This window comes from Panthera tigris, chromosome X, assembly GCF_018350195.1.
Source record: "Panthera tigris isolate Pti1 chromosome X, P.tigris_Pti1_mat1.1, whole genome shotgun sequence".
NCBI lineage: Eukaryota > Metazoa > Chordata > Mammalia > Carnivora > Felidae > Panthera > Panthera tigris.
Genome location: NC_056677.1, coordinates 43,304,687 through 43,331,943, shown reverse-complemented (window position 1 = coordinate 43,331,943; position 27,257 = coordinate 43,304,687). Strand labels below are relative to the sequence as shown.

Here is a 27,257-nt window from a genome sequence, read left to right as displayed (position 1 = left end):
GAGAAAAAAATAGACAAAGATCAAATAACTATTCAGTAGAAAAGGCAGGATTTGGACCCAGGCTGTGTGACTCTAAAACCTATGTCCTTAAACCCTATGCTAATGTAGGAGGAAGAGCAAGGAGCAGTCCTCTCCAAAGATTAGCAGAATTCTTATTATTAATACCAAACCTCTGGCCACTGCTCCCTGCAACAAATGGTATACCATTCAAACTCTGGGCTATGCCCTCGTTCCACTCCTCTGAAGACCTACAATAGTTAGAAGTTTCAAAAGGGGAGGGATTTTTGTCATTTGTTTCCTTGTATCAGTGTGTGGCACATAGTAGAGGCTCAATAAATATTTTTTAAATGAATAAATGAATCTGAGGGTAATCTCAGAGCCAGGGTTTAGAAAGAGAACGATACATAGTTCATCCTAAAGCAAAAAAAGCTGATATTTTAATTAACTAGCAAAAGATAGAGGATTGTTATGGGCATTTGGGATGGACCAATGGTAATAATGGGTTTTATAAGTAAAAATAATGCCATGGAAAAAACCATGTGTCCTCATTTCCCTATGACTCCTCTGGCTCTTAAACACTTATTTTCATTGCTACACATGGCTATTAGTACATGATAAGTTGACTGAACTGGGGCCTAGGTATCTCCCCACATATCTGTAAGGCCTCTCCCAGGCTCACATTGTCTATGCATAATTGAGAGATTCTTGATTAGAATCTGATGATGGTCTTTATATTAAATACTCTCATTGTTTTACTTCTTTGTTATTTTCTTCTTCCTTTCCTAATAGAGGATTTCATCCCATTCTTCCCCCTCCACTCCAATTGAGCCCACTATGGCATAGAATTAGTGGTAGCCACAAAAAGTTGTGATTTGCATGCTCCTCTTCCATCATCATCCCTGTGGGATAGTCCCTGGAGTGGTAAGGACTTGCAGGGCACTTCCCCTGTGCTGTGGTGTATAACTGGAGTTGGTGGGCGGAGCCACAGTCAGCCCTGATGTCTGCCCCCAGCCCAACACTGGGGCCACAGTCAGACAGGTGTGTGCCTTCTCTTCCCCTCTCCTAGGGGCGGGATTCACTGTGGGGTGGCATGGCCTGTCTGGGCTACTCGCACACTGCCAGGCTTGTGGTGCTGGGGATCTGGCGTATTAGCTGGGGTGTGTAGGCAAGGTGCACGGGGGCAGGAGGGGCAGGCTTAGCTTGCTTCTCCTTAGGTGATCCACTTTAGGAGGGGCCCTGTGGCAGCGGGAGGGAGTCAGACCCATTGCCGGAGGGTTGGCTCTGCAGAAGCACAGAGTTGGGTGTTTGCTCTGATCAAGCAAGTTCCCTGGCAGGAACTGGTTCCCTTTGGGATTTTGGCTGGGGGATGGGCGAGGGAGATGGCGCTGGTGAGCTCCTTTGTTCCCCAACAAACTGAGCTCTGTAGTCCGGGGGCTCAGCAACTCTCCCTCCCTTTGTCCTCCAGCCTTCCCGCTTTCTGAGCAGAGCTGTTAACTTATGACTTCCCAGATGCTAAGTCGCGCTTGCTGTCGGAACACACTCTGTCCGGACCCTCCGCTTTTGCAAGCCAGACTTGGGGGCTCTGCTTGGCCGGCAGGCTGCCCCTTCTCCCCGGCTCCCTCCTGCCAGTCCGTGGAGCACGCACCGTCTCGCCGCCCTTCCTACCCTCTTCTGTGGGCCTCTTGACTCCGCTTGGCTCCGGAGACTCCGTTCTGCTAGTCTTCTGGTGGTTTTCTTGGTTAGTTAGGCAGGTGTAGGTGGAATCTAAGTGATCAGCAGGACGTGCAATGAGCCCAGCGTCCTCCTACGCTGCCATCTTCCACTCAAAGCATCTTTAGATCAAGTCATGCAGCCTTTATTTGAATGCTTCCAAAGATGGAGAACTAAGATTCTTACAAAAGAGTCCATTCAGTTGTTAAAGTTCTAAATGTTAGACCGTTTTTCTAGTCTTTGGCCTAGTAGAATAACTTTCTAACATTTCAGTTTGTGCTACAAGAATGGCATCTTCTGCCCCTTGTGGTAGAAACCTTCCTGTTACTAGAAGCATTTAAAGCAAACTATTTAAGGAACTGCTTCTGAGAATGTTGTATAAAAAATTAATTTTTCATAGTGACATCAGAAAGATTGTGGATTAGGAGGTCCCAATGCTCATCCTCTCTCCCACAAAAACATCCAGAACAACAAATAAAGAGGTACATCCTAGCTAGAATAGCTCTGAAAGAGCTCCAGAATACAATAAAGAAGCTGTAGAAACTCTATGGAGCACAGAGACAGAATGGCCATGTAGAAAAGCATAGCTAGTTATTTACATGCATTGCCCCAGCCTCCAGTCTGGCGGGAGCTTGGGGCCAAAAAGAATCCCCTTAGTCTGACTTCCCTCCATAAGGGAAAAGGAGAGCAGGAGGATTCCAACAGTCCTCATCAATGCTGTGGACACATGCAACTTCCACCATGGAGATGCTCTACAGAGTTTATTGATGCTAAAACAATCAGTTACCTGGAGCCCATGCTGCTGTGATGCTCCCCAAGAGAGCTATTGCATTAATGTCCCTGAAAAAGCTGCTACCACTGTGCCTACACTGGGGAAGTGCCACTGCATGCACCCCACTAAGCTGTCAACACTGCATCTTGATCCTCCCTACAACCAGAATCACAGCCTCCACTCCTGCAACCGTACACACATCCTGGACTCCAGCTCCATGGCTGCTCAGCACACACCCATGCCACACACACCAGGGCATCATGATAAATACACCTGTGCCCCAGTCCATAATACCAGTTTTTATGGATGACCCTGAACTCCAACCCCAGTGCCATGGCCACTCTGCAGGTGCCCACAGCCCAGACATCAACACCATTGCCACTGCAAATGTGTTTGTGACCCTGATTCAGGCACCTACAGACACGTGTGTGCCCACACACTGAACTCAACAATAATAGGGATCTTCTTGGCAATGACTTCCTTTGTAGAGAAAAAGGAGAACAGGATAACCAAGGAGCCTTCACCACCAAGGAGCACAACAGCTCTTACCACCATTGTGGAATCCCACAGCCTTGACCAACACTGGCCTCAGCTGATGGAGCTCCACTGAAACTTTGCTGCTGTGCCCTTCCTAAAGCAGGAACTGCTGCTGCACACCTTGAAACCAGAGCCGCCATATCCAACCCAAATTGATATCCTCACAACCACCTATAGATAAGTCTTTATCCCCAAAGAGAACCTGTAAAGTCTGAAAGAGGTGACTGCTCCATCAAGTGTGCAGACATCAATGCAATGGTACCAAAAATACAAAAAAAAATCAAAAAAACAGAACACAACCAAAGAATTAACAATAGTTTTCTGGTAATTGACATCAAAGAAATAAAGATCTATGAATTTCCTGAAAGAGAAGTCAAAGTAATTGTTTTAAGGAAGTTCAGTGAGCTCCAAGAGAGCACAGATGGATCATTCAGTGAAACCAGGAAAATAATACATGAACAAAATGAGAACCTCAACAAAAGAAATCATTAAAAAAGAGCCAAATTTTTGAGCTGAATAATACAATAAATGAAATGAAAAATGCAGCAGGGAGCTTTAACAGCAGACTTGATCAAGCAAAAGAAAGAATCTGCAAACAGGTCATTTGAAATCAGTCAGAAGAGAAAAAAATAATGAAAAAGCATGGATAAAAGCAAACAAATATATGCATTATGGGAATCCAAGAAAAAAAGAGAAAGGGGCAGAAAGCTATTTAAAGAAATAATGGTTGAAAACTCCCCAAATCTTGGGAGAAAGTTGGAAATACAAGTTCATGAAGCTCAAAAGACTTCATACAAGATCTCTTCACAAAGAAGACTACACCAAGACATAATCAAATTGTTAAAAGTCAAGAACAAAGAGAATTTTGAAGGCAGCAAGAGAAAAGTAACCTATTACATATAAGGGAGCCCTAATAGGACTATAAGCAGTTTTTTTCAATATATATCTTCCCCACCAGGAAAGAGTGAGATGATGTAATCAAAGTGCTGAAAGAAAAAAAAACTTACATACAAGAATACTATACCTGGTAAAATTATCCTTTCAAATGAAGGAGAGGTAAAGTCTTTCCCAAACAAAAACTGAGGGAGTTTGTCACCACTAGACCTGCCTTAAAGATGGGTACAAGAAATGCTTAGAGGAGTTCTTCAAATTGAAATAAAAACACGCTAAACAATATGAATGCTTATGAAAGCATAAAGCTCACAAGTCAATGTAAATATATATCTGTAGAAGGATCAATATAACAATGGCAATTTATGTGTTAATTTATGTAGTGAATAAATTCCTTATAACCTTAAAATAAAAGTTAGTAGGTAAAAATTTGTTAATGGATACATACGTAACATAAAAATAAGCAAACTCTGTGTATAAGAACACAAAGTATATGCATTTGGTGGGGTGAGTAACAGTGTAATATTTTTGTGTGCTATTGAAGCTAAATTGTTAGCAACTTAAAATAGAATGTTATAACTATGAGATATTTTATACAAGTCTTGAGCTGCCTCCCCCCGGAAAAACACCTATGATAGATACATAAAAGATAGAGAAGAAAACCAAAACAAATCTCTGCAAAAAAAAATAATCATCAAACAATAAAAAAAAAGACAAGAAAAGAAAACAGAGTCAAAACAACTGAAATACATATGGAAAACAAATATCAGAGTGGTAATAGTCTTCACCAACAATCACTTTAAATGTAAATAGATTAAAGTCATCAATCAAAAGATATGGACTGTAATACTCTCTAGCTCCACCATGTCATTGCAAATGGCAAGATTTCATTTTTTTCTATGGCTGAGTAATATTCCATTATGTGTGTGTGTATATATGTATATCCATTCATTAGTTGACATACACTCGGGCTGTTTTAAAATTTTGGCTATTGTAGATAATGCTACTATAAACATGGGGTGCATGTACCCCTTTGAATCTGTAATTTTTGTATCCTTTAGGTAAATACCTAGGAGTGCAATCGCTAGATCATAGGGTAGTTCTATTTTTAAGCTTTCAAGCAACCGCCATACTGGTTTCCAGAGTGGCTGCACCAGTTTTCATTCCCATCAACAGTGCAGTTTTCCCCATAGGTCAGTCAAAGAAAGAAAAATACCATATGATCTCACTTATATGTAGAATTTAAGAAACAAAACAAATGAGCATAGGGGAAAAAGAGAGAGAGAGAAACTAAGAAACACATTCCTAACTAAAGAGAACAAACTAATCATTACCAGAGGGGAGGTGGATGGGGGTGATGGGCTAAATAGGTGATGAGGATTAAGGAGTGCACTTGTGATGAGACCTGAATGCTGTATGGAAGTGTGGAATTACTGACCTGTACTTCTTAAACTAATATTAGTCTGTATATTAACTAACTGGAATTTAAATTAAAACTTAGAAAAGACATGGAGTACCTGAATGCAAAAAAAAGTAAGATCCAGAAATAACACTGTATACAAGGCTCACTTTAGAATTGAAGAAATTATGGGCTAAAAGGGAACAGACTAAAAAATATAGTCTGTTTTGATTGCAAATGGCAATCAAAAGAAAGCAGAGGTACTTATATCATATGCCTATATGATATACTTATATGCTTATATCAGACAAATTATACTTTAAGTCTAAAACTGTTTCTAGAGACAAAGAAGGGCATTATATAATGATAAAAGGGTCAATTCAACAGAAAAATACAGTTATAAAAATATATGTACCCAGCATCAGAGTACCTAAATAGATGAAGCAAATAATGACAGATCTGAAAGCAGAAATTGACATCAATACAATAATTATAGGGAACTTCAATAGTGTACTTACAATAATGTATAAAACCTGAAGACAGAAAATTAATAAACAGTTGACTTGTATAACACTATTGACCCAATGGACCTAACTGACATATACAGAAATTTCCACTCAACAGCTGCAAGACACATTTTTCTTGAGGGTGCATGGAACATTCTCCAGGATAGTAACAAATTATGTCACAAAACAAGTCTTGACAAGTTTAAGAAAATAGAAATCAGGGGCATCTGGGTGGCTGTTGGTTAAATGACTCTTGATTTCAGCTTAGGTCATCATCTTACAGTTGTGAGATTGAGCCCCACGTAGGGCTCCATGCTGGGTGTGGAAACTGCTTAAGATTCTTCTCTCTCTCTCTCTGTCTCTCTCTCTCTCTCTCCCTCCCTCCCTCTGCCCCTCTCCCACTCACTTCCACACACTCTATCTCTCAATTAAAAAAAAAAAAGAAAATAGAAATCACTCTAAGTATCTCTTCTGACCATAATGGAATGAGATAAATAACAGCAATAAAATGGGCAAATTCATGTATATATGGAAACTAGACAGTACACTTTTTTATTTTTTATTTTCCCCCAAATTTTTACTTAAATTCTAGTTAGTTAACATATAGTGTAATATTGATTTCAGGAAAAGAATTAGTGATTCATCACTTACATATAACACCCAGTGTTCATCATAATGAGTGCCCACCTTAATTCCCATCACCTATTTAGCCCATTCCCCCCCTCACCTCCCTCAATCAACTCTCAATTTGTTCTCTGTAGTTAAAAGTCTCTTAGGATTTATTTCCCTCTCTCCTTTTTTTTCCCTTCCCACATGCTCATCTGCATTGTTTCCTAAATTCTACACGAGTGAAATCATATAGTATTTGTCTTTCTTTAATTAGCTTATTTTGGTTAGCATAATACCCTCTAGCTCCATCCACATCATTGAAAATAGCAAGATTTCATTATCTTTGATGGCTAAATAATATTCCATTATACATATATATATAATACATATGTATTATATATTATATATTATATATTATATATTATATATTATATCATCACTCTATGGACACTTGCACACTTTCAATAGTTTGGCTACTGTTGATAATGCTGCTATAAATATCAGGGGGCATGTACCCTCTTTGAATCTGTATTTTTGTAGTCTTTGGGTAAATACCTATTAGTGCAATTGCTGGGATGTAAGGTAGTTCTATTTTTAACATTTTGAGGAACCTTCATACTGTTCTCCAGAGTGGCTGCACCAGTTTGCATTCCTACCAACAGTGCAAAAGTGTTCCTCTTTCTCAGCATCCTCACCAACACCTGTTGTTACTTGTGTTGTTGATTTTAGCCATTCTGACAGGTGTGTGGTGGTATCTCATCATGGTTTTGATTTGTATTTCCCTTATGATGAGTGACGTGGAGCATCTTTTCATGTGTCTGTTGGCAATCTGGGTGTCTTCTTTGGAAAAGTGTCTATGTCTTCTGCCCATTTCTTAACTGGGTTATTTGTTTTTTGAGTGTTGAGTTTGATAAGTTCTTACATATTTTGTATATTAATCCTTTTCAGATATGTCATTTGCAAATATCTTCTCCCATTCCATAGGTTGCCTTTTAGTTTTGTTGATTATTTCCTTCACTGTGCAGCTTTTTATTTTGATGAAGTTCCAATAGTTTCTTTTTGGTTTTGTTTCTCTTGCTTAGTAAGAACTTGCTCTAACCAAGGTCAAAGAGTTGCTGCCTGTGCTCTTCTCTTGGATTTTGGTGGTTTCCTATCTCACATTTAGGTATTTAATCCATTTTGAATTTATTTTTGGTATGGTGTAAGAAAGTAGTCCAGTTTCATTCTTTTGCATGTTCCTGTCCAGTTTTCCCAACATCATTTGTTGAAAAGAATGTCATTTTTTTTCATTGGATATTCTTTCCCACTTTGTGGAAAATTAGTTGACCATATACTTAAGGGTCCATTTCTGGCTTTTCTATTCTGTTCCATTGATCTATGTGTCTGTGTTTGTGCCCATACCATACTGTCTTGATGACTACAGCTTTATAATATAGCCTGAAGTCTGGAATCATGATGCCTCCCACTTTGCTTTTCTTTTTCAGGATTTCTGTGGCTATTCGGGGTCTTTTGTGGTTCCATACAAATTTTAGATTGTTTTTTCTAGTTTTGTGAAAAATGCTGGTGGTATTTTGATAGGGATTGCATTAAATGTGTAGATTGCTTTAGGAAGTATAGACATTTTAACAATGTTTGTTCTTCCAATCCATGAGCATGGAATATTTTCCCATTTCTTTGTATCCTCTTCAATTTCTTTCATAACTGTTCTATAGTTTTTAGAGTACAGATCTTTTACCTCTTTGGTTAAGGTTATTCCTAGGTATCTTATGGTTTTTGGTGTAAGTGTAAATGGGATCAATTCCTTGAATTCTTTTTTTTTTTTCCGCTTCATTATTGGGGTATAGAAATGCAACAGACTTCTATATGTTGATTTTATATCCTGAAACTTTGCTAAATTCAAGTATTAGTTCTAGCAAATTTTTGATGGAGTCTTTCAGGTTTCCTTTTCTTTAAAAAAAATCATTTATTATTTCTTTTGAGAAAGAGAGAGAGCATGAGTGGAGAGAGGGGCTAGAGAGAGGAGAGAGAACCCCAAGTAGGCTCCACACTGTCAGCACTGAACCCAGTTCAGGGCTGGATCTTACAAACTGTGAGATCATGACCTGAGTCAAAACGAAGAGCTGGACACTTAACTGATGGAGCCACCAGGTGCCCCCTTTCAGGTTTTCTACATGGAGTATCATATCGTCTACAAATAGTGAAAATTTGACTTCTTCCTTGCCTAATTGGATGCCTTTTATTTCTTTTTTTGTCTGATTGCTGAAGCTAAGACTTCCACTACAATGTTAAATAGTAATGATAAAAGTGAACATCCCTGTCTTGTTCTTGACCATAGAGGAAAAGCTGTCAGTTTTTCCTATTGAGTATGGTATTAGTTATAGGTCTTTTGTATATGGCTTTTATGATGTTGAGGTATGTTGCATCTATACCTACTTTGTTGAGAGGTTTTTTTTTTTATCAATAATGAATGCTGTACTTTGTCACATGCTTTTAATGCATCTATTGAGAGGATCATATGGTTGTTATCCTTTCTTTTATTAATGTGGTGTATCATGTTGATTTATTTGCAAATATTGAACCACCCCTGCATTTCAGGAATAAATCCCACTTGATCATGGTGAATCATTCTTTTAATGTACTGTTGGATTTGATTTGCTAGTATCTTATTGAGAATTTTTGCATCTACGTTCATCAGGGATATTGGCCTGTAATTCCCCTTTTTAGTGAGGTCTTTGTCTGGAATCAAGGTCTTGGAATCAAGGTAATGCTAACCTTATAGAATGAGCTTGGAAGTTTCCTTCAATTTCTATTTTTTGGAACAGTTTGAGAAGAACGTATTAACTTTTTTAAAAAATATAATTTATTGTCAAATTGGTTTCCATAAAACACCCAGTGCTTATCCCAACAAGTGCCATCATCCTTGCCCATCACCCACTTTCCCCTCTCCCCCACCCCCCATCTACACTTAGTTTGCTCTCAGTCCTTAAGAGTCCCTTGTGGTTTGCCTCCCTCCCTCTCTGTAACATTTTCCCCCCTTCCCCTCCCCCATGGCCTTCTGTTAAGTTTCTGAAGATCCACATATGAGTGAAAACATATGGTATCTATCTTTCTCTGCCTGGCTTGTTTCACTTAGCATAATACTGTCCGGTTCCATCCATGTTGCTGCAAATGGCCAGATTTCATTCTTTCTCATTGCCAAGTAGTATTCCTGGTAAAATTCCCCTGGGAAGCCATCGGGCCCGGGACTTTTGTTTGTTGGGAGATTTTTTTTTTTTTATTAATGATTCAATTTCTTTGCTGGACAGGGGTCTGCTCATATTTTCTATATCTTTCTGTTTCTGTTTTGATAGTTTGTATGTTTCTAGGAATTTTTTCATTTCTTCCAGATTGCCCAAATTGTTGGCATATAATTTTCCCTAATATTCTCTTTTAATTGTTTGTATTTCTGTGATGTTAGCTTTGATCTCTCCTCTTTCATTCATGATTTTGTGTCATTTATCTTTTTCCTTTTGATAATTCTGGCTAGGGAGTTATCAATTTTGTTAATTCTTTCAACGAACCAGATCTTAGTTTCATTGATCTGTTCTACTGTGTATTTTTTTTTCTATATGGTTTATTTCTACTCTAATCTTTATTATTTCCCTTCTTCTACTGACTTTTGGCTTTATTTGCTGTTCCTTTTGTAGCTCATTAAAGTGTAAGGTTACATTGTATATTTGGGACTTTTCTTGCTTCTTGAGGTAGGCCTGTACTTTAATATACTTCCCTTTTAGGACTGCCTTTGCTGCATCCCAAAGGTTTTGGACTGTCATGTTTTCATTTTCATTTGCTTCCATGTACTTTTTTTATTTCTTCTGTGATTTCCTGGTTAACCCATTAAATCTTTAGTAGGATATTCTTTAATTTCTATGTATTTGTGGTCTTTCCAATTTTTTTCTAGTGGATGACTTCAATATTAATAGCATTGTGGTCTGAAAACATGTATGGTATGATCTCAATGGTTTTATACTTGTTGCAGTCTGGTTTGTGACCCAGTAAGTGATGTAATCTTGAGAATAGTCCATGTGTACTCAAAAAGAGTATGTATTCTGCTGCTTTAAGATGAAATGTTCTGACTATATCTGTTAAGTCTATCTGGTCCAGTGTGTCATTTAAAACTATTGTTTCTTTGTTGATTTTCTTTTTTTTTTTAAATTTTTTAAATGGTTATTCATTTACTTATTTACTTAACATAATTTATTGTCAAGTTAAGTAACATACATTGTATGCAGTGTGCTCTTGCTTTTGGGGGTAGATTCCCATGATTCATTGCTTACATACAACAGTCAGTGCTCATCCCAAAAAGTGCCCTACTAAATGCCCATCACCCATTTTCCCCATCCCCTGCTCACTCCCATCAACCCTGTTTGTTCTCTGTATTCAAGAGTCTCTTATGGTTTGCCTCCCTCTCTGTTTGAAATTATTTTTCCCTTTTTCTTCCCCCATGGTCTTTGTTAACTTTCTCAAGTTTCATATATGAGTGAAAACATGATATATTTCTCTGACTGACTTATTTTAATTAGCATAGTACCCTCCAGTTCCCACCATATTGTTGCAAATGGCAGGACTTCATTCTTTCTTACTGCCAAGTAGTATTCCATTATAAATATAAACCACATTGTCTTTATCCATTCATCAGTTGATGGACATTTGGGCTCATTCCATAATTTGGCTGTTGTTGAAAGCATTGCTATAAACATTGGAGTACAAGTTCCCGTATGAATCAGAACTCCTGTATCCTTTGGATATATTCCTAGTAGTGCCATTTCTGGGTCTTAGGGTAGCTCTATTTTTAATTTTCTGAGGAACCTCCACACTGTTTTCCAGAGCAGCTGTACCAGTTTGTATTCCCACCAACAGTGCAAGAGGGTTCCCATTTCTCCACATCCTCACCAACATCTGTTGTTTCCTGAGTTGTTAATGTTAGCCTTTCTGACAGGTGTGAGGTGGTATCTCAATGTGGTTTTGATTTTTATTTCCCTGATGATGAATGATGGTGGGCATCTTTTCAGATGTCTATTGGGCATCTGGATGTCTTCTTTGGAAAAGTGTCTATTCATGTCTTCTGCCCATTTCTTCACTGGATTATTTGGTTTTTGGATGTTGAGTTTGGTAAATTCTTTATAGATTTTGGACACTAGCCTTTAATCTGATATGTCATTTGCAAATATCTTTTCCCATTCCGTCGGTTGCCTTTTAGTTTCGCTGATTGTTTCCTTTGCAGTGCAGCAGCTTTTTATCTTGATGAGGTCCCAATACTTCATTTTTCCTTTTATTTCCCTTGCCTTCAGAGACGTGTTGAGAAAGAAATTGCTGCGACTGAGGTCAAAGAGGTTGTTGCCTGTTTTCTCCTCTAAAGTTTTAATTGTTTCCTGTCTCACAATTAGGTCTTTCATCCATTTTGAGTTTATTTTTGTGTATGATGTAAGAATGTGGTCCAGTTTTATTCTTCTGCATGTTGCTGTCCAATTCTCCCAGCACGATTTGCTAAAGACACTATCTTTTTTCCACTGGATGCTGTTTCCTGCTTTGGCAAAGATTAGTTGGCCATACATTTGTGGGTCCAATTCTGGGTTCTCTATTCTATTCCATTGGTCTGTGTGTCTGTTTTTGTACCAATGCCATACTGTCTTGTTGATTACAGCTTTGTAGTAGAGGCTAAAGTCTGGGATTGTAATGCCTCCAGCTTTGGTTTTCTTCTTCAATATTACTTTGGCTCTTCGGGGTCTTTTGTGGTTCCAAACACATTTTACAATTGTTTGTTTTAGCTTTGAGAAAAATGCTGGTGCGATTTTGATTGGGATTGCTTTGAATGTGTAGATTCCTTTGGGTAGTATTGACATTTTAAAAATATTTGTCCACCAATACAGGAGCATGGAATATTTTTCCATTTCTTTGTGTCTCCATAAATTTCCTTCATAAGTTTTCTTTACTTTTCACTATGCAGATCTTTTACATCTGTGCTTGGGTTTATTCCTAAGTATTTTATGGTTCTTGGTGCAATTGTATACTGGATCAATTTCTTGATATTCTGTTGCTTCATTATTGGTGTATAGAAATGCAATTGATTTCTGTACATTGATTTTTTATTCTGCGACATTGCTGAATTCATATATCAGTTCTAGCAGCTTTTTGGTGGAGTCTTTCAGGTTTTCCATATAGACTATCATGTCATCTGCAAAAAGTGGAAGTTTGACTTCTTTGCCAATTTGGATGCATTTTATTTCATTTTTTTGTCTGATTGTTTATGCTAGGACTTCCAGCAATATGTTAAACACCACTGGTGAGAGTGGACATCCCTGCTGTGTTCCTGATCTCAAGGGAAAGCTCTCAGTTTTTCCTAATTGAGGATGGTATTAGCTGTGGGCTTCTCATATATGATTTTTTTGATGTTAAGGTATGTTCCTTCTATCCCGACTTTCTTGAGGGTTTTTATTAAGAAAGGATGCTGTATTTTGTCAAATGCTTTTTCTGCATCTATTGACAGGGTTATATGGTTCTTATCTTTTATTTTATTAATGTGGTGTATCCCATTGATTGATTTTCAAATATTGAACCAGCTCTGCAGCCCAGGAATGAATCCCACTTGATCATGGTGAGTAATTATTTTGATATACTGTTGAATTTGATTTGCTAGTACCTTGTTGAGAGTTTTTGCATCCATGTTCATCAGGAATATTGGCCTGTAATTCTCCTTTTTAGTGGGGTTTCTCTCTGGTTTGGAATGAAGGTAATATGGGCTTCATAGAATGAGTCCAGAAGCTTTCCTTCCACTTCTATTTTTTGGAACAGCTTCAGAAGGATAGGTATTAACTCTATTCAAGTGTCTGGTAGAATTTCCCTGGGAAGTCATCTTCTCCAAGATTTTTATATGTTGGGAGATTTTTTATAACTAATTCAATTTCTTCGCTGGTTATGGGTCTCTTGAAATTTTATATTTCTTCCCATTTGAGTTTTGGTAGTGTGTGGGTGTCTGGGAATTTGTCCATTTCCTCCAGGTTGTCCAGTTTGTTGGCATAAAATTTTCATAGTATTCTCTGATAATTTTTTGCATTTCTGTGATGTTGGTTGTGATCTGTCCTCTTTCATTCATGATTTTATCTATTTGGGTCCTCTCTCTTTTCTTTTTGAGTAGTCTGGCTAGGAGTTTATCAACTTTGCTTATTTTTTTTTTAAAAACCAGCTCTTAGATTCATTGATCTGTTCTGGGTTTTTTTATTCTATATTGTTTATTTCTTCTCTAACCTTTATTATTTCTCTTCTTCTGCTGCCTTTGGGGTTTCTTTGATGTTTTTCTTCTAGTTCCTTTAGGTGTGTTGTTAGATTCTGTATTTGGGATTTTTCTTGTTTCTAGAGATAGGGATGAATTGCAATGTATTGTCTTCTTAGGACTGCCTTTGCTGCATCCCAAAGGGTTTGGACTGTCATGTCTTCATTTTCATTTGTTTCCATATATTTTAAAATTTCTTCTTTAATTGCCTGGTTGACCCAGTTCATTATTTAGTAGGATGTTCTTTAACACCCATGCATTTGGATGCTTTCCAAATTTTTTCTTGTGGTTGATTTCAAGTTTAATATTGTTGTGATCAGAAAATATGCATGGTATGATCTCAGTTCTTTTATATTTATTGAGGGCTGTTTTGTGACCAAATATGTGGTCTATCATGGGGAATGTTCCATGTACACTCAAAAGAATGTGTATTCTGCTGCTTTTGGATGAAAAGTTCTGAGTATATCTGTCAAGTCCGTCTGGTTCGGTGTATCATTCAAGGCCATTGTTTCTTTATTGAATTTTTGCCTAGATGATCTGTCCATTGTTGTAAGTGGAGTATTAATGTCCCCTGCAATTACAGTATTCCTCTCAATAAGATTCTTATGTTTATGATTAATTGATTAATGTATTTGGGTGTGCCAAATTGGGGGCATAAACATTTACAATTGTAGCTCTTCTTAATGGATACACCCCATAATTATTATATAATGCTCTTCTTCAGCTCTTGTTACAGCCTTTAGTTTAAAATATAGTTTGTGTGATATAAGTATGGCTACTCCAGCTTTCTTTTGACTTCCAGTAGCATGAAAGATAGTTCTCCATCCCCTTACTTTCAATCTGAAGGTGTCCTCAGGTACAAAATGGGTCTCTTGTAGACAGCATATAGATGGATCTCATTTTTTTTATCCATTCTGATACCCTATGTCTTTTGATCAGAGCATTTATTCCATTTACATTCAGAGTTATTATTGAAAGATATGGATTAATGTCATTGTGTTATCTGTAGGTTTCATGCTTATGGTGATGTTTCTGGTCATTTCTAGTGTTTGTAGTGTTCCACTCATAGTCTCCAGGACTGGTTTAGTGGTCATGAACTTCAGCTTTTGTTTGTCTGGGGAAGCCTTTATCTCTCCTTCTATTCTGAATGACAGCCTTGCTGGATAAAGGATTCTTGGCTGCATATTTTTTTTCCTATTCAGCACATTGACTATTTCCTGCCACTCCATTATGGCCTGCCAATTTCAATGTTTATTTATTTTTAAGAGAGAGAGAAAGAGAGTAAGTGAGCGAGCATGAGTGGGGGAGGGAAAGGGAGAGAGGGAGACACAGTATATGAAATAGGCTCCAGGCTCTGATCTCTCAGCACAGAGCCTAACGTGGGACTTGAACTCACAAACTGTGAGATCATGACCTGAGCCAAAGTTGGATGCTTAATTGACTGAGCCACCCAGGCGCCCCTCCTTGTTGATTTTCTGTTTAAATTATCTGTCCATCGCTGTAAGTGAGGTGTTAAAGTCCCCTGCTATTATTGTATTATTGTAAATGAGTTTCTTTATGTTTGTTATTAATTGATTTATATATTTGGGTGCTTCATGTTAGGGGCATAAATACTTAAAATTGTTAAATCTTCTGGATGGATAGACCCTTTAATTATGATATAATGCCCTTCTTTGTCTCTTCCATTTAAAATGTAATTTGTCTGATATAAGTATGACTACTCCAGCTTTCTTTTGGTGTCCATTAGCATGATAGATGACTCTCTATTTCCTTACCTTCCACCTGCAGATGTCTTTAGGTCTAAAATGAGTCTCTTGTGGAAGCATATAGATGAGTCTTGTTTTTTCATCCATTCTGATACCCTATGTCTTTTGATTGGAGAATTTATCTATTTCCATTCAGAGTGATTAATGAAAGATAACAGTTTAGTGCCATTGTGTTACCTGTAAAGTTTGTGTTTCTGGTCGTGCTCTCTGTTCTTTTCTAGTCTTTGTTGGTTTTGGTATTTCCCCCCCAATGTGTCCCCTTTAATATTTCTTAAAGTGCTGGTTTAGTATTACTGAATTCCTTTAGTTTTTGTTTGGGAAATTCTTCATCTCTTCTTCTATTCTTAATTACAGCTTTACTGGATAAAGTATTAGTGGCTGCATATTTTTCCCATTCAGCATGTTGAATATATCACACCACTCCCTTCTGGCTTGCCAAGCTTCTGGGGCAGATCTGCTGTGAACCTGACCTGTCTTCCCTTGTGGGTTAAGGACTTTTTTACCCTTGTTGCGTTCAGGGTTCTCTCCTTGTCTGTGTATTTTGTGAATTTGACTATGATGTGTTTTGGTGAAGGAGGGCTTTTGTTGAATTTAATGGGAGTTCTCTGTGCTTCTTAGATTTCGATGTCTTTTTCTGTCCCCAGATTGGGAACTTTTCAGCTTTACTTTGCTCAAATGAACCTTCTGCTCCCTTTTCTTTCTTATTCCTCTGGGACTCCTATGATACAAATGTTATTATGCTTTAAGTAGTGGCTGAGTTCCCTGATTCTATATTTGTGATCCAATACTTTTCTTTCCCTCTTTTTGTCAGGTTTATTATTTTCCATAAGTTTATTTTGTATATCACTGATTCACTCCTCTGCTCCATCCATCTCATTGTCATGGCATTTTTAAATTTTTGCCTGACTAGTTTTTTAGTTCTTTTATCTCTGCAATAAAGGAGCCTCTAGTGTCTTTTGTGTTTTTCTCACATACAGCTAGTATCCTTATGATTATTGTTTTAAATCCTGTTCAGCCATATTATTTGTATCTGTAACGATTAAATCCCTGGTCATGGCTTTTTCCGGTTCTTTCTTTTGGGGTGAACTTCTCCATCTTGTCATTTTGTCTGGGTCACTGGTTTTGTGTGTGTGTGATTGTTATGAAAGCCTGTTGTATTCTTTCTCCTTTCATGATGTGGCCATTTTTTCTATCTCTAGTTGTGCAGTTTTGCTCTCTTAGCTCTCAGATTGATTTCTTCAATGTTCAAAATGATTTGATATTTATCTAGCTATATGCAAGGGACAAGACAATCTTAGGGTCCCCCTATGCCTCCACAATCTTAACTCCTCCTAGTACACTTTTTTGGACAAGTTTTTATTTATTCACTTAAGTAATCTCTACACCCATTGTGGGGCTCAAACTCACAACCCCCAAATCAAGAGTTGCATGCTCTTCCAACTGAGCTAGCCGGGTGCCCCTAAACACTTTTGAACAATTGGGTCAAAGAGGAAATCCAAAGGGAATTTTGAAATATATTTAGAAAAACACAAATGACGATAAACTATACCAAAACTTAGGCGTGTAACAAAAGCATGTGTAAGAAGGAAGTTTATAGTAAATACCTCCATTAGAAAAAAAGGAGCTCAAATAAACAACCTAACTTTACACCTCAAGGAACTAGAAAAACAAGAAACTAAGCCCAAATTTAGTAGCAGTGAAGAAATAATAAAGATTAGAGAAGAACTAAATCAAATGAACAAAAATTATAAAAGTTAACAAAACAAAGTGGTGATCTTTTTGCAAGGGTGAACAGAATTTAACTAAGAAAATAAGGTTCAAAAAAAGTCAGAAATGAAAGAATAGACATTAAAATAGATACCTCCAAAATAAAAAGGATCACAAGAAACTACTATGACAAATTAGATATCCTAAAATAAACAGATAAATTCCTAGAAACATACAAACTATTAAAAATAAATCAGGAAGAAATATAAAACATGAATAGACCAGTAACAAATAAGGAGACTGAATCAGTAATCACCAGCCTTCCAAGAAAGAAAGGTCCAGGACCTGATGGCTTTACTGATACCATGGGTGAATGCTACCAAACATTCAAAGAAAATTAATATCAGTCCTCTCTAAATTCTTCCAAAGTTTAGATACCAAACCAGACAAAACCAGGCAAAGATACTACAAGAAAAGAAAAGCACAGGCCAGTATTCCTGACAAACATGAATGCAAAAATCCCTAGTAAAATACTAGCAAACTCAATTCAGTAGTACATTAAAAAGATCATATATCATAACCAAGAAGTATTTACCCCAGAAATGCAAGAGTGGTTCAACATAGATAAATTGATCATTCTGATACAACACATTAACAAAGTGAAAGGAAAAACATGATCATCTCAATAGATTCAGAAAAAGTATTTCATAATGTTCAACAATAACCAATCATCAAAACTTTTAACAAAATAGGAACATAAGGGTCTTACCGTAAGACAATAAAGGCCATATGAAAAGTCCATAGCTAACATCATAATTAATGGCAAAAACTGAAAGTTTGCTTTCTAAAAGCTGGTACAAGGTAAAGATCCCTACTCTCACCACTTATTTTCTTTTTTTTTAATTTTTTTAATGTTTATTTATTTTTGAGAAAGAGAGAGACAGAGCATGAACGGGGGAGGGTCAGAGAGAGGGAGACACAGAATCTGAAACAGGCTCCAGGCTCTGAGCTGTCAGCACAGGGCCCGACGCGGGGCTCGAACTCACGGACCGCGAGATCATGACCTGAGCCGAAGTTGGCCCCTTAACCGACTGAGCCACCCAGGCGCCCCTCACCACTTATTTTCAACATAATACTGGAAATCCTAGCCAAAGTAATTAGGCAAGAAAAAGAAATAAAAAGCATCCAAATTAGAAAGAAAAAAAAGTAAAATTTTCTCTGCAGATGACATAATCATATACATAGAAAACCCTAAAGCCTCAACAAGTTTTTCTAATTTTTTTAATTTTAATTGCAGTGTAGCCAAAATATGGTGTTATATTAGTTTTAGGTGTAGAGTGTAGTGATTCAACAATTACATGCATCATCTGGTGCTTATCATGACAAGTTCACTCCTTAACCCATCCCCACCCGCCTCCCCAATACTAACCATGAGTTTGTTCTCTATAATTAAGAGTCTGTTTCTTGGTTTTTTTCTCTCTTTTTTCCTTGCCCATGTTTTGTTTCTTAAATTCCACATATGAGTGAAATCATAAGGTACTTATCTTTCTCTGACTGACTTATTTGGCTTAGTATTATACTGTCCAGCTCCATCCGTGTTGTTGCAAATGGCAACATTTCGTTCCTTTTCATGGCTGAAAAATATTCCATTGTGTGTATATACCTACACATCTTTATCCATTCATCTATATATGGACACTTGAAGCCTCAGCAAAATTGTTAGAACTACTAAGTGAATTCTGTAAAGCTGTAGGATGTAAAATCAACATACAACAACCAGTTGGGTTTCTATACATAAACAATGAACTATTTGTAAGAGAAATTAAGAAAAAAAAACCCATTCACAATAGCAACAACAAGAATAAAATATGTGGGAATAAGCTTAACCAAAGAGGTGAAATACTTGTACAATAAATATTATGAAACATTAATGAAGGAAATTAAATAAGACATAGATAAATTGATAGATCTCCCAAGTTCATGGATTATAACAGTTAATATTATCAAATTAATATTATCAAAGCCATCTACAGTTTCAATGTAATCCTGATCAAAATACCAGTGTGATTCCTTACAGAAATAGAAAAAAAAAATTCTAAAATTCATATGGAACCACAAAAGATCCTAAATAGCTAAAGCAATCTAGAGCAATAAGAAAAAAGCTAGAGACATCATATTTCCTGTATCCAAATATATTACAATGTTATAGTACTAAAAACAGTACTATAGGGACGCCTGGGTGGCTCAGTCAGTTGGGCGTCCGACTTCGGCCCAGGTCATGATCTCACGGTTTGTGGGTTTGAGCCCCGCATCAGGCTCTGTGCTGACAGCTCGGAACTGGGAGCCTGCTTTGGATTCTGTGTCTCCCTCTCCCTCTGCCCCCATACCCACCCCCGCTCATGTCTGTGTCTGTCTGCCTCTCTCTCTCAAAAAAAATAACAAAAAAATAAATAAAAATAAAAACAGTACTGTACTGGCATAAAAAAGGCATATAGGTCAATGGAGCAAAATAGCACATAAATAAATCCATGCTTCTACCCCCATTTGATCTTTGGCAAGTGTGCCAAGAACACCAAATAGGAGGATAGTCTCTTCAATCAATGGCGCTGGGAAAATTGGATATCTGTAAGCTTAAAAGTGAATTTGGACCCTTACACCATATACAAAAATCAACTGAAACTGAATTAAAAACTTAAACATGAGACCTGAAAGTATAAAACTACTAGACAAAAACAGAGAAAAATTTCTGGACATTGTTTGGGGCAATAATTTCTTAGATATGACACCAAAAACACAAACAAATAAGCAAAAATAAATATTGGGATTACATCAAACTAAAAAGCTTCTGCACAGCAAAGAAAACAGTCAACAGTGAAAAGGTAACCTAGGGAATGAGAGAAAATATTGCCAAACCATATATCTGATAAGGAGTTAATATCCAAAATATATAAGTAACACCTACAACTCAATACCGAAAAAAACAAACTTTGATTTTAAAATGTGGAAAGGTACTGTATAGACATTTTTCCAAAGAAGATATAAAAATGGCTAACAAGTACATGAAAAGCTGCTCAACATAACTGATCATTAGGAAAATGCAAATCAAAAGTACAATGATATTTTACCTATTTTACCCATTATTCCCTATGATGAGGATTAAGGATTGCACTTGTCATGGGGCGCCTGGGTGGCTCAGCTGGTTAAGCGTCCTACCCTTGATTTTGGCTCAGGTCATGATTTTACGGTTCATGAGATTGAGCCCCACATTGGGATCCATGCTTTTAGTGTGGAGGCTGCTTGGGATTTCCTCTCTCTCTCTCTCTCTCTCTCTCTGTGTGTCCCTTCCCTGCTCATTCTTCTCTCTCTCTGTCAAAAAAAAAATAAAATAAACTTTAAAAAAACGATTACACTTGTCATGATGAACACCACGTGATGTATGGAATTTTTAAATCACTATATTGTACACCTAAGACTACTATAATACTATATGTTAACTATACTGGAATTTAAAATAAAAAGCACAATGATATATTATCTCAACCCAGTTAGAATGCCTATTATCAAAAAGACAAAAGATAAATTCTGGTGAGGATAGGGAGAAAAGGGAACCCTTGTTCACTGTTGGTGAGAATGTAAATTGGTGCACTGACTATGGAAAACAGTATGGATATTCTTCAAAAAAATTTTTCCCCAAGTTGTTTGCTTGCTTGTTTATTTATTTTTTAATTTTAATTTACATCCATGTTAGTTAGCATATAGTGCAATAATGATTTCAGGAGTAGAATCCAGTGATTCATCCCCTGTATATAACATTCAGTGCTCATCCCAACAGGTGTCCTCCTTAATGATCCTTGCCCATTTAGCCCATCCCCCCACCGAAAATGCCTCCAGCAACCCTCAGATTGTTGTTTATATTTAAGAGTCTCTTATATTTTGTCCCTCTCCATATTTTTATATTATTTTTCTTCACTTCCCTTATGTTCATATGTTTTGTATCTTAAATTATACATATGAGTGAAGTCATATTATATTTGTCTTTCATGTGACTAATTTCACTTAGCATAATACACTTTAGTTCCATCCACATTGCTGCAAATGGCAAGATTTTATTCTTTTTTGATTGCCAAGTAATACTCCATTGTACATATATACCACATCTTCTTTATCCATTCATCTGTCGATGGACATTGGGCTTTTTCCATACTTTGGCTATTGTTGAAAACACTGCTATAAACATTGGGATGCATATGCCCCTTTGAAACAGCACACCTCTATCCTTTGGATAAATACCTAGTAGTGCAATTGCTGGTCATATGGTAGTTCTATTTTTTATTTTTTGAGGAACCTCCATACTGTTTTCCAGAGTGGCGGCACCAGTTTGCATTCCCACAAGCAATGCAAAAGCGTTCCTCTTTCTCTGCATCCTCTCCAGTATCTGTCACTGCTTGAGTTGTTAATATTATCCACTCTGACTGTTGTGAAGTGGTATCTCATTGTGGTTTTGATTTATATTTCTCTGATGATAAGTGATGTTGAGCAATTTTTTATGTGTCTCTTAGCCATCTGGATGTCTTCTTTAGAAAAGTATCTATTCATGTCTTTTGCACATTCCTTCACTGGATTATTTGTTTTTTGGGTGTTGAGTTTGATAAGTTCTTTATATATTTTGGATACTAGCTCTTTATCTGATATGTCCTTTGCAAATATCTTCTCCCATTCTGTCAGTTGCCTTTTAGTTTTGCTGATTGTTCCTTTGCCGTGCAGATTTTATCTTGATGAGGTCCCAATAATTCATTTTTGCTTTTGTTTCCCTTGCCTGTGGAGACATGTTGAGTAAGAAGTTGCTGCAGACAAGATCAAAGAGGTTTTTGCCTGCTTTCTCCTCTAGGATTCTGATGGCTTCCTGTCTTACATTGAGGTCTTTCATCCATTTTGAGTTTATTTTTGCATATGGTATAAGTGGTCCAGGTTCAATCTTCTGCATGTCGCTGTCCAGTTCTCCCAACACCATTTGCTGAAGAGACTGTCTTTATTCCATTGAATATTCTTTCCTCCTTTGTGAAAGATTAGTTGGCCATATGTTTGTGGGTCCATTTCTGGGTTCTCTATTCTGTTCCTTTGCTCAAGATGTCTGTTTTTGTGTCAGTACCATACTGTCTTGATCATTACAGCTTTGTAGTACATCTTGAAGTCTGGAATTGTGATTCCTCCAGCTTTGGTTTTCTTTTCCAGGATTTTTTTTTTTTTTTTGTTACTCAGGGTCTTTTCTGGTTCCATACAAATTTTAGGATTGTTTGTTCTAGCTCTGTGAAGAATGCTGATGTTATTTTCATAGGGATTGCCTTGAATATGTAGATTCCTTTGGGTAGTGTCAACATTTTAACAATATTTGTTCTTCCAATTCATAAGCGTGGAATATTTTTCCATTTTTTTGTGCCTTCTTCAATTTCTTTCATAAGCTTTCTATAGTTTTCAGTGTATAGGTTTTTCACCTCTTTGGTTAGGTTTATTCCTAGGTATTGTATGGTTTTTGATGCAATTGTAGATGGGATAGATTCCTTGATTTCCTTTTCTACTGTTTCATTATTGGTGTATAGGAATGCAACAGATTTCCGTACATTTATTTTATATCCTGAGACTTTGCTGAATTCATGGATCAGTTCCAGCAGTTTTTTGTTGGAATCTTTTGGGTTTTCCATACAGAGTATTATGTCATCTGTGAAGAGTGAAGGTTTGATTTCCTCCTTGGTGATTTAGATGCCTTTTATTTCTTTGTGTTGTGTGATTACTGAGGCTAGAATTTCCAATACTATGTTGAATAACAGTGGTGAGAATGGATATCCCTGTCATGTTCCTCACCTTAGAGGGAAATTTCTGTTTTTCCCCAATGAAGATGATAGTGGTGGGTCTTTGGTATATGGCTTTTATGATCTTGAGGTATGATCCTTCTATCCATACTTTTTGAGGGTTGTTATCAAGAAAGAATGCTGAATTTTGTTAAATGCTTCCCCTGTGTCCGTTGAGAGGATCATGTGGTTCTTGTCCTTTCTTTTATTAATGTGATATATCACATTGATTGAACCAGCCCTACGTGCCAGGTATAAATCCCAAGAGATCATGATGAATAATTCTTTTAATGTATTGTTGGATGCAGTTGGCTAGTATCTTGTTGAGAATTTTTGCATCCATGTTTATCAGGGGATTTGGTCTGTTCTTTGTCTTTAAGTGAGGTCTTTGTCTGATTCTGGAATCAAGGTAGTGCTGGCCTCAAAAAATGACTTTGGAAGTTTTCCTTTCATTTCTATTTTTTGGAACAACTTCAAAAGAACAGATGTTAACTACTCTTTAAATATTTGATAGAATTACCCTGAAAGCCATCCAGCACTGGAGTCTTGTTTTTTGGGAGATTTTTGATTATTAATCCAGTTTCTTTACTGATTATCGTTCTGTTCAAATTTTCTATTTCTTCCTGTTTCAGTTTTGGTAGTTTATATGTTTCTAGGAATTAGTCAATTTCTTCCAGATTGCCCAACTCATTGGCATATAATTTCTCAGAATATACTGTTATCATTATTTGTATTTCTGTGGTGTTGGTTGTGATCTCTCCTCTTTCATTCTTGATTTTATTTATTTGGGTCCTTTCCTTTTTCTTTTTGATCCAACTGGCTGGGGGTTTATCAATTTTGTTAATTCTTTCAAAGAACCAGCTCCTGGTTTCATTGATCTGTTCTACGGTTTTTTTGTTTGTTGTTTTTTTCTTTTGTTTTGGATTGGTTTTGTTTTGTTTGTTGTTTTTGTTGTTTTGTTTTGGGTTTGGGTTTGGCTCTGGTTTCCATAGCATTGATTTCTGCTCTAATCTTTATTTCCCATCTTCTTCTGGTTTGGGGTTTTATTTGATGTTCTTTCTATAACTCTTTTTTTTTAACATTTATTCATTTTTGAGAGAGAGAGACAGACAGACCATGAGTGGGCGAGGAGCAGAGAGAGAGGGAGACAGAATCCAAAGCAGGCTCTAGGCTCTGATGCAGGGCTCGAACCCACTGACTGTGAGATCATGACTTGAGCTGAAGTCGGATGCTCAACCGACGGAGCTACCCAGGCGCCCCTCTTTTTCTAGCTCTTTAAGATGTAAGGTTAGGTTGTGTATCTGAGACCTTTTTTCCTTTTTTAGGAAGGCCTGATTTGCTATATACTTCCTTCTTATGATCGCCTTTGCTCATCCCAGAAGTTTTGGGCTGTGGTGTTATCATTTTCATTGGCTTCCATGTAGTTTTTAATTTTCTCTTTAACTTCTTGGTTAACCCATTCATTCTTTAGTAGGATATTCTTTCATCTCCAAGTATTTATTGTCTTTCTAAATTTTTTCTTGTGGTTGATTTCAAGTTCATAATGTTGTGGTGTGAAAATATGCATGGTATTATCTCAATTTTTTGTACTTTTTGAGACGTGACTTGTGTTCCAGTATGTGATCTATTCTGGAGAAAGTCCCATGTACACTCGAGAAAAATGTGTATTCTGGTGCTTTAGGATGAAATGTTCTGAACATATCTGTTAAGTCCATCTGGTCCAGTGTGTTATTCAAAGCCATTGTTTCCTTGTTGATTTTCTGCTTAGGTGATCTGTCCATTGCTATAAATGGGATGTGGAAGTCCCCTACTATTATGGTATTTTTGTCAGTGAGTTTCTTTACATTCGTGATTAATTGTTTGCTATATTTTGGTGACACACGTTGGGGCATAAATGTTTATAATTGTTAGATCTTGGTGGATAGACACCTTAATTATGATATAATGCCCTTCTTCATCTCTTATTATGGTCTATTTTGCAATACAGATTGTCAGCTATAAGTATGGTTACTCTGGCTTTCTTTTCATGACCATTAGCATGATAGATGTTTCTCCATCCCCTTACTTTGATCTAAAGGTGTCCTTAGATCTAAAACGCGTCTCTCGTAAACAGCCAATAGATGGATCTTGCTTTCTTATCCATTCTATGGATAAGATTGGAGTCTTTAGTCCATTGACATTTAGAGTGAGTACTGAAAGATATGTATTTATTACCACTGTATTTCCTGTGGAATTGGAGTTTCTGGTGATGTTTTCTGGGCCTTTCTAGTCTTTGTTGGTTTTGGTATTTTTTGTTTTGTTTCATCTTTTCTCCCCTCAGAGAGTCCCCCTTAAAATTTCTTGCAAAGCTGGTTTAGTGGCCATGAACTCCTGTAGTTTTTGTTTCTCTGGGAAACTCTTTATCTCTCCTATTTTGAATGACAGCCTTGCTGGATAAAGAATTCTTGGCTGCATATTTTTCTGATTCAGCATGCTGAATATATCCTGCCACTCCTTTCTGGCCTGCCAAGTTTCTGTGGACAGGTCTGCTCTGGACCTGATCTGTCTTCCCTTATAGGTTAAGGACTTTTTTTACCTTGCTGTTTTCATAATTCTTTCCTTGTCTGTGTATTTTGTGAATTTGAGTATGCTATGCATTGGTGATTGTCATTTTTTGTTGAATCTAATGGGAGTTCTCTACACTTCTTGGACTTTCATGTCTGTGTCTTTCCCCAGGTTAGGAAAGTTTCCACTATAATTTGCTTGCATAAACCTTCTGACCCTTGTTCTCTCTCTTCATCTTCTGGGACTCCTATGATTTGGATGTTATTCCTTTTTAATGAGTCGCTGAGTTCTCTGATTCTTAAATCGTGCTCTTTTGCCTTAGTCTCCCTCTTTTTTTCTGTTTTATTATTCTTCATAAGTTTGTCTTCTATATTGCTGATTCACTGCTCTGCCTCACTCATCCTTGCTGCCATGGCATTCGTTCAAGACTGCATCTCAGTTATAGCATTTTTAATTTTGTCCTGAGTAGATTTTCCTTCTTTTATTTCTGCAGAAAGGGATTCTATGCTTTTTTCAACCCCAGCTTGTATTCTTAATTTCGTGATTCTAAATTTTAGTTCAGACATCTTGCTTATATCTCTTTTGGTTAAGTCCCCGGCTGTCATTTCTTCCTGTTCTGTCTTTTGGGTTGAATTCCTTCTTTTCATCATTTTAGATGAAGAAAAAGAATGAATAAAATTTTAAAAAAGAAAATTAAAAAGATTAAAAAGAACACAAAAAAAGTCAAATAATGGAAGCTAGATCCTAGGTATGTTTTGTTCTGGTTGTTGAAAGAAGCTTGATAGAATAGAGAAAAAGGAAAGGAAACGAAAAGAAAAGAAAAGAAAAAGAAAAAAAGAAAATGTTTAAAAATTAAGGAAATGTATACAATAAAATAGAATAAAATAATTAATATAGATAAAATAGAGATAAAAGTTCCAAAAAATAAAGTAAAAAACTAGAACAAATTTTTATATAGAAACATAAACTAAAAATAAATTTTTATCTTTCCATATTCATGAAAAAAGAAAAGAAAAAAAGGAAAAGAAAATACAAAACTAACAAAAAAACCTCAAATAGATGGACCAGTATACAGAATGAAATTTGAATAAAATTACATCCCGTTTTCCCTAGAAGTCATATATGAAGCACTTTATAGTCTGTACACTAATCAGGCAGAGAGACTTGTGGTTGTCCTCTGGGGCTTGGTTGGTGCAGTTGGACAGGGCTTGGTGTAATGGCTCCATTTTCCACTAGGTGGCACTGCTTAGCGTAATGGGGTGGATTGCTGTGGCACGCATGCATTTGTGTGTGTGTGTCCGTGCACACGCACACACTCATGCACAGAAGTAAAAATGGCATCGCCCAGCTTCCCAGGCTCTACCTTCTACCTTCAGAATTCTGTGCTTTCACCAACTGGCCATTACACACCCCTCCTTTGTCTCCAGCTTCCTTCCACTCCCTGCTTCTACACTGCCTGAGTCCAAGATGTCAGCCTGCCAAGTGGCAACCCCCTCCCTAATTTTATCTCAGATGAGGTTGTGTTTCCAAACCCCTCACTTCTGAGGGCACTGCGGCTTGGATCCACTCATACCCTTTGGGGGAGGGCCTCTCCAAGCAGTGGCCAGATGCTGGCTTGCCCCCTGGGAATGTTCACGTGACCATGCTGTGGCAGAGGTTCA

The 27,257-nt window shown here is 37.0% G+C and overlaps 1 protein-coding gene across 1 annotated transcript in view; it reads left to right on the top strand.

Moving 5' to 3' along the window:
• The window catches only part of DGKK (diacylglycerol kinase kappa), a 173,733-nt gene that overhangs the window by 69,472 nt on the left and 77,004 nt on the right, over positions 1 to 27,257 (top strand). The window lies entirely within an intron of this gene.